This window comes from Lissotriton helveticus, chromosome 4_1 (assembly GCF_964261635.1).
Source record: "Lissotriton helveticus chromosome 4_1, aLisHel1.1, whole genome shotgun sequence".
Classification (NCBI taxonomy): domain Eukaryota; kingdom Metazoa; phylum Chordata; class Amphibia; order Caudata; family Salamandridae; genus Lissotriton; species Lissotriton helveticus.
In genome coordinates, this window is record NC_136063.1 from 879444972 (window position 1) to 879456079 (window position 11108).

General features: G+C 41.5%; 1 pseudogene; it reads left to right on the forward strand.

Annotated features, from left to right (window-relative positions):
* Positions 1–9782, forward strand: part of LOC144828084 (vitamin D3 receptor pseudogene) — an 87470-nt pseudogene extending 77688 nt beyond the window's left edge.
* The last annotated feature ends 1326 nt before the right edge of the window (positions 9783–11108 follow it).

Genomic DNA, 11108 nt, shown 5'->3' on the forward strand with positions numbered 1-11108 from the left:
CTCTCTCCGCCCACAGGTGACTTCTCGTTGCTTTGGAAACAAGCTTCTTTGCTCACCTTGTGCCATTGGCATGATTCAAAGAATGTGCACCAGGTGTCAAAGCAGCCTTCTCAGACGTTGTTAAGATGGCCACCCATCATTGCAGAATGCTCAAACATTGAGCTTTGGAGGTGTTGGGGGGGACGCCAATTTGTGAAACACAGTCTGTAAGATAATAAAAATAGTTAATATTGTGCGTCATTTCTTTATCAAACGAGTAAGGAAGTGACTGAAAAGAATATTCGCAGCTCACCTTTCTGTCACCCTGTGTGTCTTTCACCACGTGCCGGGACATAATGCACCCTGAAGCTTTACATCTAAAAGATAGTAAAAGAAAGATGTTATGATTGGTAATTGTTACTATCTTAATGTAGAGTAGAATTACATCGCCCTTTCACACACCTTCCCTCCCGCATTTGAAAAACAACTATTTGTACAGTTCCAACTTGTTTAATAGGCTTCGATTTTTGAAAGATTACTATAGTAGTAATATTTTTTATCCGGTTGTGAAAGCAAGTGGTGCGGAGTGATACACAGGCTTTTGATCATCACAAGCGACGGACATTTGTCCGATCATAAAAGCTTTCCTGCTAATGAAAAAAAAAATTGAATAAGATATGGTATATAGGACTGCATACGCGTAAATCGCTGCATCGCCTTTTTGTATCTTGTCTGCTGCACAGCACTTGCGATGGGAGCAAATCTAGAATGCCGTAGAGCACGTGTGCCCCGTCTTTTTTATTGGTAGGGTCACGCGTGTAGTGACGCAGGTGCTGGATGGGTGTGGTGTGGGTATATACCATGCATGAGGTAAGGAGTGTGTGCGAGCCGTTCGGACAACTAGACCTGAAACTAAGAAATCACTACAATGGAAATCTGGGCCATGTAGCGGTGTTGTGTGAGCTGGAAGCGTAAGCAGAGTGGGCTGGACTGACGTATGCCAGTGCTGCGCAAGGCTGTGAACAATGACTCCGGAGCTATGGGTGTGGTTCCATCGTGAGCTATATGAAAAATCTACTGATTTGGGTGCCTGTGTTGTAGTGCTGCTGTCACCCGTGTCATACACACAAATGTGTCATTAGGTGTGTAAAGTTCTACAATATGGCTAACGTGGAAGGTACGGGGTATCATTGACCTTATATTCATCCATAGTTGCACACATAAAAGATGGTGGACATGACGCATTTCTGCGAATATGAATGTTTGTCACACATTCAGTGGAGTGTTGTAGCTGTAGTAATACAGGGCTATGAAAGCTTTAGGTTGCAGTTCTTAGCACATGAATGACAGATTATATATAGATGTTTGTGGTTATTTAGGTATACTGTCGAACTCGGTGCTGGGAATCATTGTTCGAGGCTCGGAGTCGCGTCCACATCCTGTAATTGTAGAGTAATGACGTAATCAACGTGTGCCTGAAAGTGAACTGTAAATACGGTGCTCATGTAACTTGTTGAAATAGTTTTAGGTCGACTTCGCCCTTTATAAATATGCAAAAAAAAAATGAAATAGTACACATTTATAAATTGACTATACAATTTCTTTGCAGTATTATAATGATCGACTTTGTACGTTTGTATTTGTAGAATGAGCGAGAGAAAGTTATATAATCAAAGTTTTTGCTTTTGGCAGAGGTAAGATGATTGCATACGCTGTTTACAGCACACCACGCAGAATGCACTGGTAAGAATGTCTTTTGGCAACTGAATTTTGCCTTAATAAGGCCACGTGGTGATTATTTATGGTGCACTGAGTTAGTGGTACATCTGTTGCTCAGTGTGTGCTCACCCTGCAATGATGCGTGGTTCTAGGGGTCCGTACTCAAGCCTGATGTAGACCAGACTGCATGAACTTTGAGGGGAAAAAAAACCTACTATCAATGGTTATCAATTGCTCTGTAAACTAGGTCTAGTGATTGCTTCCCATAACAAATTAAACAATTGCATTTCACGCAGTACATTGTAACTTTCTCAAAATGGGGACATATGTCTGGTGGCGATGCTGAAGGTGATGCCCTAGAGGTACTTGGTATTGCCGGTGGTAGAGGTACATTTAGGCGCAGTCTTCTACATTCTTTGTGAGCATAGTTCACAGGCTGCAGGGTATAAAGGTGCTTGTGCATACTAGCTGTGCCATGAGGGTATTTTTTGTTTGCGCATTAAATAAATCAAGGCTAAATTCCCTACTATCTGTAGTGTAGATAGAAAGCTGAATTCAAGTTGTGAATCCTACTGTCCACAGTGTACATCGAAGCCACTAGTCAGTTATAGAAGAATGCTTTTTTTCACTTACTTAAACAAGTGTCATTGTCTCTGCATTAAGTAAATCAAGGCTGAATTCTCTACTGTGTAGATCCAAAGCTGAATTCAAGTTGTAAACCCTGCTGTCTGCAATGAAGATGTTAGGGTGGACTGCATCATCTGCAATCTTGATTGAAATGAAAGATAGAACGTGTATAGAATACATTATTAAAATGTGTATGTTTCAGGGACATTTGAAAGGGACAGTATGTCTCACCGTGACATAAAACTGTACACTCTTCTTTGCAATGATTTATGGTGCACTGAGTTAGTACTATCTTTGGCACTGAGCTCGTATGTATCCTGCGATAATGCGTAGTGCAGGGAGGCTGTACTGGGAGAAATGTTTTTGCCTAGTGAATTCTGTCTTAATAAAGCTACGGGGAGATGACTTGTGGTGCAGTGAGTTAGTGGTACCAAAAGAACTCAGCAAGTGCGCACTCTGCGATGATTTGTGGCTCAGGGGGGTCGCAGTGGTATAATGTCTCTTGTCTACTGGAATGCGTCATGTAATTGGGGGAACACAAGGTTTCTCGAAGAAAATAATAACACATAATGGATTGAATCAGGGTTGCCTCTTGGCCCCTTTACTCTTTTCCATTTACATTAATGATCTGCCGAGCAGAGTGGGACTTAGTAAAGGGAATGACCCTCAATTAGGAAACTTAAAGTTGAGCTGTCTGCTATATGCAGATGATGCTATAATAATGGATTTAACACCAATTGGGTTGCAAAGACGACTTTGTGAGTTAATTAGGTACACAGAGGAGTATTATTTAAAAATAAATATTTCAAAAAGCAAAGTTACGATTTTTAGCTATCAAGGTTGTAATGTTAGAAAAAATCTGAATTGGTTTTTGGGAAAAGAAAAATTGGAAGTAGTAACATTTTATTCTTATTTAGGAAAAATATTTACAAATAGGTGTTCAGCTAAAAGACTTATGGGTCATTGCAAAGGTAAAGCGATTTCATAAGCCTTTGCATTTAAACCCCTGTACACACACTGTAGGAAAAAAACATGTTTCACACATTATTTCAGTTTATAAAATAAATATCCCACCAAACCTGAGCTATGCCAGTGAAACAATAGATGCACAAGAGTGGGACAAATTTGAGAAAGTGGAAGGAAAGATTTGGCGCCAAATATGTAACTTGAAGTGCGCGGCACAGATTCCAGCTCTTAGACTCGAATTTGGTCTCCTTTCTACATACGTGCTATCAATGGCCGCGTGCTTAAGATGGTGTAATGCACTGATAAATAGCTCTGAGAATATGTTACGGGTAGCGTTGTACAGAGAAATATTTGTAAATATGATGGAAAAAAGTGCTACTTTTAGGAATTATTTAAAAGCATTATCAATGTTTGTTTTATGTTTGATTTGGGGATCTCTGGTTGACACAGGTAAGTACTTGTGACAAGCAGGGACCCTCTCCTATAGTCAGGGCAAGGGGCTTACTCTTAAAAATAACCCCTGCTCATCCTCTATGTAGTGTGGCGCAAGCAGACAAGGCTAAGTCGCAGAGCGTTATTGGTTAAGCATTTATGATCACATACAGTAATGCAAGAATACAACACAAATGGAGACCAATTTGAGTTTTATATCAAAAATAGATTTCTTTATATATATCTCAAGAAGACTTAATACAAGGCCCAGATAACGTTTTAGGTCAGACACAATACTCTTTAGCAATCAAAATACAGTTTTTGGTTAAAATGCGTAGTTTGTTGTTTCTATGCGTGTTGCACATTCTTGCCCGACTCCCAATGTGGAAACAATGTCACAAAATGTATTTAAGCAAACGTTGTGGGCTCTTGGGCCCATGGCGTACGCTCTGTAGCACGCGTTAAAACAATGGTACATTTTGCGAGGGAGTCCGGTTCGTAGGTGGTGCTCGGACGTGCAGGCACCCTCAAGATGCTGGCGGCTCCTCACGAGGCAGGCCTTCGGGTCAGTGACTGCCGAGGGAAAAGAGGGCGGCGCGGCACGAGTCAGCCAGTACGACTCGTACAGGCTGGTTCTCTCTGTGCGGCGCGGCCCTGAGGAATCCAAGGGCGATGCGAGATGGCGTGGATGATTCTTGCGTACGGGCTGTGTTGAGATCCGGCAGGCACTCCGGTTAGTTTCCCGCAGTGGGGGCCAGCGAGGCGAGCAGTGTGGCTCATAGAGGGGTAAAGTGCGGCGGAGTGCGGGCGGCCCAGCGGGACGTGCAAGGAACGGCTCGAAGCTTGAGCGGACTCACACGAGGCGGGGCGGCCAGGCACCAGTGGCATGGCAAGGAGGGGGGACGGGGCGCACAGGGGATCGCGGCTCCAATGATAAGGAAGCCCCAAGCTCAGCAGCAGTCAGCGAAGGCAAGAGGAGGCCAATAATCCTGGGACTCCATTCAGGGGGCAAGCTCACCCACAAGCCCTTGGAGATTAGTTTGAAGCACAAGTTCTGCAAAGTCTCTACAAGTCTTTTCCTCTCCTTCTTCAGCAAAGCACCCACTGCAGGCCAATCCCCCAGGTCAGGGACAGTACTCCTCCTCACAGCTTCTTCCAGGTCCTTCTTGTCGGGCAGAGGTTCTTCAAGGTCAAACAGGGTCTGATTTCTTAGGAGCAGGGCTCCTACATTTATACTGCATTTCTTTTGTTCTTTCAGGCCAGGGGGCCTGTGCCTAGTTCAACCCGGTTTTGGAGCACTTTGTTTTGGAGACTCTGGCTTCTTCTTTGCAGTGGCAGGCCAGAGACATCAGACACTCCGCAGGAGGTGGAGCCAGCATTGTGGTGGCAGAGCACAGCCCTATTCAGAGTCAAGGGCTACTCCTCCCACCCATCCTGGTGTAATCTCTCTATTCACCACCTGGCAGCCCAGACTGTCTCCTGGAATTCCCCAGCCCTGTCACACACAGAAACCAGACAGCAGATACACATCCTAGCAGAGGCGGGCTGAAATGGTTAGGCAAGCAAACACCAACTTTCTAAAAGTGGTGTTTGCAAACACAGGATATTAAAATAAACTTTACTAAAAGATGTATTTTATTATGCTGAGTTCAGGCATACCAAACTTGACTTTCTCTCATGTTCCCTGAGCCTGCTGGGATTATAGAGTGTAACAATTCCAGCAGCCCATTCTGGCCTATGAGAACAGGTAGCCTTCCAATAGTGAAAAACGAAAATGGCTGTAATTCACTATTAGGACATGCCACACACATCAGGGCTTGTCCTACCTTATGCTTACAATGCACCCTGCCCTTGGGCCTACCATAGGGGTGACTCAAATTAAGTAAAGGGAAGTTTTAGGGGCTGGCAGTGTGTGCACTTGCCCAGCCAGCGTGACAGTACCAGACTGCAGGCGGGTCCTGCAATGGCAGACCCTAGACACATTTTACAAGGCTGCTTCTGTGGGTGGAACAACCAGTGCTGCAGGCCAACTAGCAGCATTTGGATTTACAAGCCCTGGCACTCCTGGTGCACTTTACTGGGGTCTGACAGTAAACCAAATAAGCCAATCATGGAAACGAATCACATATACACCTTTCATAGGGAGCACTTGCACTGTGGCACTGATTGGCAGTTGCACAGTGCCCAGAGCAGCTAACACCAGCAAAACACATGAGGCACATCAGCAAACAGTGGAACGGAGACTCACTACAAGGTGCCAGGTGTAACAGTTTAGATATGGATGGGGCAGCGGTTCTTTGCAAAACGGCCTTGAAGAGCATAATTAAGAAAACAATATATGTGGTGTATTGAGAAAGAGATATTAAAAAATGCTCAGAGAACAGAAGCATTGATTGTATTGTGGGGACTTGTATTGTCAAAAATCCCCAACCTTATGTCTTATGGAACCTTAAACATGGAGTGCGTAGGGTGATTTTGCTATTGAGATTGAATTTACTCCCCCTAAGAATCGTAACAGGATCTTGGGAGGGTATTCCTAGACATGAAAGATATTGTCAGTTATTTAATTCCTGTATACAAGATTTGAATCATGTTTTATTTATTTGTCCTGCAGTACATTCAATACGCCGTAGATATTTAAGGATTTGCTTTTTAAAGTACAATATTACCACAGCAGAACAGGCCTGAAATTGCCCGCTGTCCCCCCCATCTGAACTGATGTGTTTTAAAATCTTTAGCTTTTTTATACAGTTTTTAAACATATATTAAGGTCGTAAAGATCTTCCGAAATATGTATGTTTACAGCACTTGCACCATATCTTGACCCTCAGGTTATTATGACCGATTAGTTATGTTTACAACTGTGTGTGTGCACGTTACAAAATGTTCCTGATGCTAGTTATTGACTGGTAATGATCTTCTTAAAAAGGATGCATAGAGCACTTGCACTTTTTTCTTGACCCTTCGGGCCTTAAGGCTGATTTATTGCTTTAACAATTAAGCATGTGCACTTTTTCAAACATTTCTTGCTGCTAGTCATTTATTTTTAGGATTACAACTTTTGTATTAAATTTGTTTCGCTGCTAAGTCATCATGTGTTAGATGTTTTATGCTCAATTTATTAGGTTGAAATTAGGCATGGACTTCATTATAAACTTCGTCTTCTAGTTACTGACCTTTAGGATCTGATGCACTTTACTAAATCCTTGTTTTGCTGCTAAACTATTGTGTACTGCATATTGAAATAGGTGAGTGTATGTTAGTGAACTACTATACTCTGTTATTATGCTGCTGGTTACACAGTACAGTTTAGTGAATAGATAAATTACCTTTATTATGCCCATGATCCAGTACTGTATAGTAAATTTTATATTTTGGTATTTTACAACAAGTTTTATTATCGAATGTTTTTAGGATAGTATTAGATTAGAAACTCGTATAAATTAGTAAGAATTCATGTATGACAATTCGATTATTTAAAGTTCACCCCTTTTCGACTTTGTAAATTCTAAGATTGACTACTACTGCTAAGTTCATTCGTGCTTTTAAATGAAAATGATAACTTGAAATTATATTGGAAATTCTTTGTGGAATGAATTGTGTTTTGAAATTTTTTTTATGTGGAATTCTAAATCATAATAAAAAATAAATTGAATTGGAATGAGTCATGTACAATCGCCATTCTACGTGAATCTTGAGCCCTCACAATGTACATCGAAGGCAGTAGTGATCACTGACATCAAGAAATTATTTTTGTCGTATCTTTTAACAAAATCTGAGGACATAAAGTACAATTATCTCTACCTTAAAAAAATCTAGGCTAAATTTCATGCTGTTCGTAGTAAACGTTCAAAGCTGAATTCAAGATGTGAACCCTGCTGTCCGCACTGTAGATCAAAGGCAGAAGTCAGCAGAGATGTGCACGAATGATTTTTGTCACTTATTTTAACAAAATCAGAACACATACAGTAACATTTTCTTTGTATTAAATAAATCAAGTTTGAATTCCCTACTGTCCGTAGTGTAGATCGAAGGCAGTAGTTGACATAGACATCAAGAAATGCTTTTTTTGTCACATACTTTAACAACATCTGAGGACACAGTACAATTGTCTCTTCCTTAAATAAATCAACAGTGAATTCAATGTTGTCTGTAGTGCTGATGCGCCACAGGTATCAAGTGGTAAACTCTGTTGATCGTAGTGTACATTTGAAGGCAGTAGTTAGTATATCTATTAAGCAAAGTTTATTGTGGCATCCTTTAACAAAATTGTCTCTGCTTTACATAAATCAAGGATCACTTGAATGATGTCGGAAGTGTAGATAGAATGCTGAATTGAAGTTGTGAATCCTGCTGTTCGCAGTGTAGATCTTAGGCTGCACTGCATTATCTGTAATGTACTCCATTCATTGACTGTTGCATACAGAACTGATGAACTGGTATCAAGTAGCGAACTCTGTTGATAGCAGTGTACATTTGAAGGCAGTACTCAGTACAGATTTTGAGGAATGTTTTTTGTCGCATCATTTAACAAAATTGTCTCTCGGCTTTACATAAATGTAGGCTAACTTGAATGCTGTCCGTAGTGTAGATGGAAAGCTGAATTGAAGTTGTGAACCATGCTGTCCGCAGTGTAGATCGAAGGCAATAGTTGACACGGACATGGAGGAATGCTTTTTGTCACTTATTTAAACAAAATCTGAAGACATATCATAGAATTATCTCTGCATTAAATAAATGAAGGATGAATTTCCTACTGTCCATACTTGGGCTTGATTTCAGACGAGAGAGTGCGGAAGACCTCTGAGACTGACAGGGGTGTCCGAGAGACCCTACGGAAAAGCCTATGAAATCGGCATTGGCTTAGTTAGACTGTATGTTGAGCTTTCAAGGAAACCCAGGACGGGTATGTCAACAACCTAGCACCTTCTGACATCTGGTTAACTGCTGTCAAACTATGGACGCCCTTTAAGAGAACCTGCGGCGCAAAGTGATAGCCCATACATACCGCCTTCCGGACAGCCACTAACCTCCAGAGCGCAGTTATCTTGACTGATGAAGAGGTCTTGAGGAAAAGAGAAGTGATAACCAAAAGGAAAGAAAAGGAAGCACTGAAAGAATCCCAAAGACGTAAAATATCTGAGGATCAGCAGAGAATAATTGACATTCTTTTGGAAGCCCATCATAAAACATATGATCCTACATATTCCGATTTCAACCAGTTCAGGCCTCTGGTCAGGCGCATTACCAGATCGTCTTCTATTCAGACACCAAGTTTTTCTTCAGACAGTTCCTTGGATGCCTTTAATTCTTCTCCTGATTGTGTTGCACCTAACTTCTTCAGTAGCCTGATGTTGACTGAACAAAATAGTGATGGTCCTTCTATGCCTGCTGAACCACAACTTTTTATGTTGCCTCATTTAGCGGACCTTGTAAGCTATAGCATACGGAAAGTTATTGGATTTGCCAAAATGGTTCCTGGATTCAGGGACCTAAGTGCCGAAGATCAGATTGCTCTATTGCAGTCCAGTGTTATTGAAGTTATCATGCTTCGTTCAAACCAGTCATTTTCAATGGAAGACATGTCTTGGACTTGTGGCAGCAATGACTTCAAGTACAAAGTCAATGATGTGACTCAAGCTGGCCACAACCTAGAGCTGCTGGAACTGCTTGTAAAATTCCAGATTGGCCTCAAGAAATTGGCTCTCCATGAGGAAGAACATGTACTTTTAATGGCAATTTGCATTGTGTCGTCGGATCGCCCAGGAGTTCGGGACACAGCTTTGGTGGAGTCAATCCAGGACCGTCTTTCAGATGCCTTGCAAACATACATCATGTGCAAACGCCCAGCCCCAGGGAACCGCTAGCTCTATGCCAAAATAATCCAAAAGCTGGCAGACCTGCACAGCCTTAATGAAAAACATTCAAAGCAGTACAGCTTCCTTTCATTCTAGCCGGAGCACAGCATGCTGCTCACACCCTTGGTGTTGGAGGTGTTTGGAAATGAAATGTCATTACTTTGGAGGTACTCATCAGCTGAAGCTGGGGAGGGAAATTGAAAATATTTAGTAACATTCTATCATCAGAAATTAAGGCAAGATTATTCAACTTGTCTATGCATTTTCTACCATGAAATTGAGCTTCATTTTCTACTGCAGAAGGTGTTCAGTTGAAAGTGATGACTTGGTCAGTCACATTTACCCTTCACTTGTTAATATTTGTCAGTGGAACTTCACAGAAAAAAAGTTACCATTGTTCTCATTTCCTAACAGCTTTCAGCATGTACAAGTTACTCTTGTTTTGGTGTCATGTCTTTTTGTGATATCAGGTTCACTAGATCAATATATATTCTGTAAGGCATCCGTTAAAGCAGAACTGTCAAATGTATGCTTGCTGCTATACTGTATAAATGTGAAATGTGATGTTCATTATGGAAACAGTACAAAAACTGCTCCTCCCAGATGTAGTTGAGGAAAACACAGCTTGCTGTTGCACACATTTTGAGCTCATGCTTGCCTTAAATTCATCAAAGTCAGTTCAGGGAAATCAATGTTTGTGTTTTAAAGCTTGTTCTGTATGCCACTGGGCTTTGATAGTGCTTTTTTAATAAATATTTCATTAGACCAGTACAGCATTTTACAGAGTTATAGGATAAAGTCTACAAATAGTTCACCATTAAAATATGCTCAGGAATGTAATATCCTTGGGCATACATTTTCTAATATTTTCAAATACTGTCCATACTTTAACAAAATCTGAGGACATAGTACAATTGTCTCGGCTTTAAATAAATAGAGACTGAATTCAATGTTCTCGGCAGTGCTAATGTGCCACTCATATCAAGTTGTAAACTCTACTGACCGCACTTTAAATCGAAGGCAGGAGTCAGCACAGATACCTACGAAGAATTTATATCACTTATTTTAACAAAGTCTGAGGACATAGAGTAGAATTGTCTCTGCCTTACATAAATGAAGGATAACTTCAATGCTGTGCGCAGTGTAGATCCAAAGCTGAATTCAAGTTCTGAACCCTGCTGTCCGCAGTGTAGATCGAAGGTAGTAGTCGATACAGACATAAGTCTGCATTGCTGTGGCGCTGAGTTTGCAATCGGCCTGTATTTAGGAGGCACGTGGTTATGGTGGCAGACACGTGGCAGGGTGAGGACCTTCACTGTGGCAGAGTCTTTTCTCTTTGCAGAAGTGAACCACGCCCGAGGTGTAGGCTAAATATTTATAGTCTTACGCTGGAGTTGCGTACGTTGGATCAGCCCAATCTACTTCTGCTTCGGGGGGGGTGACAACACAGCTACATGACCAAGATATTCCCCAGAGTCTGAGATAATATGGTTTTGTCCACTGTGCAGTACACATATATCAATGGTA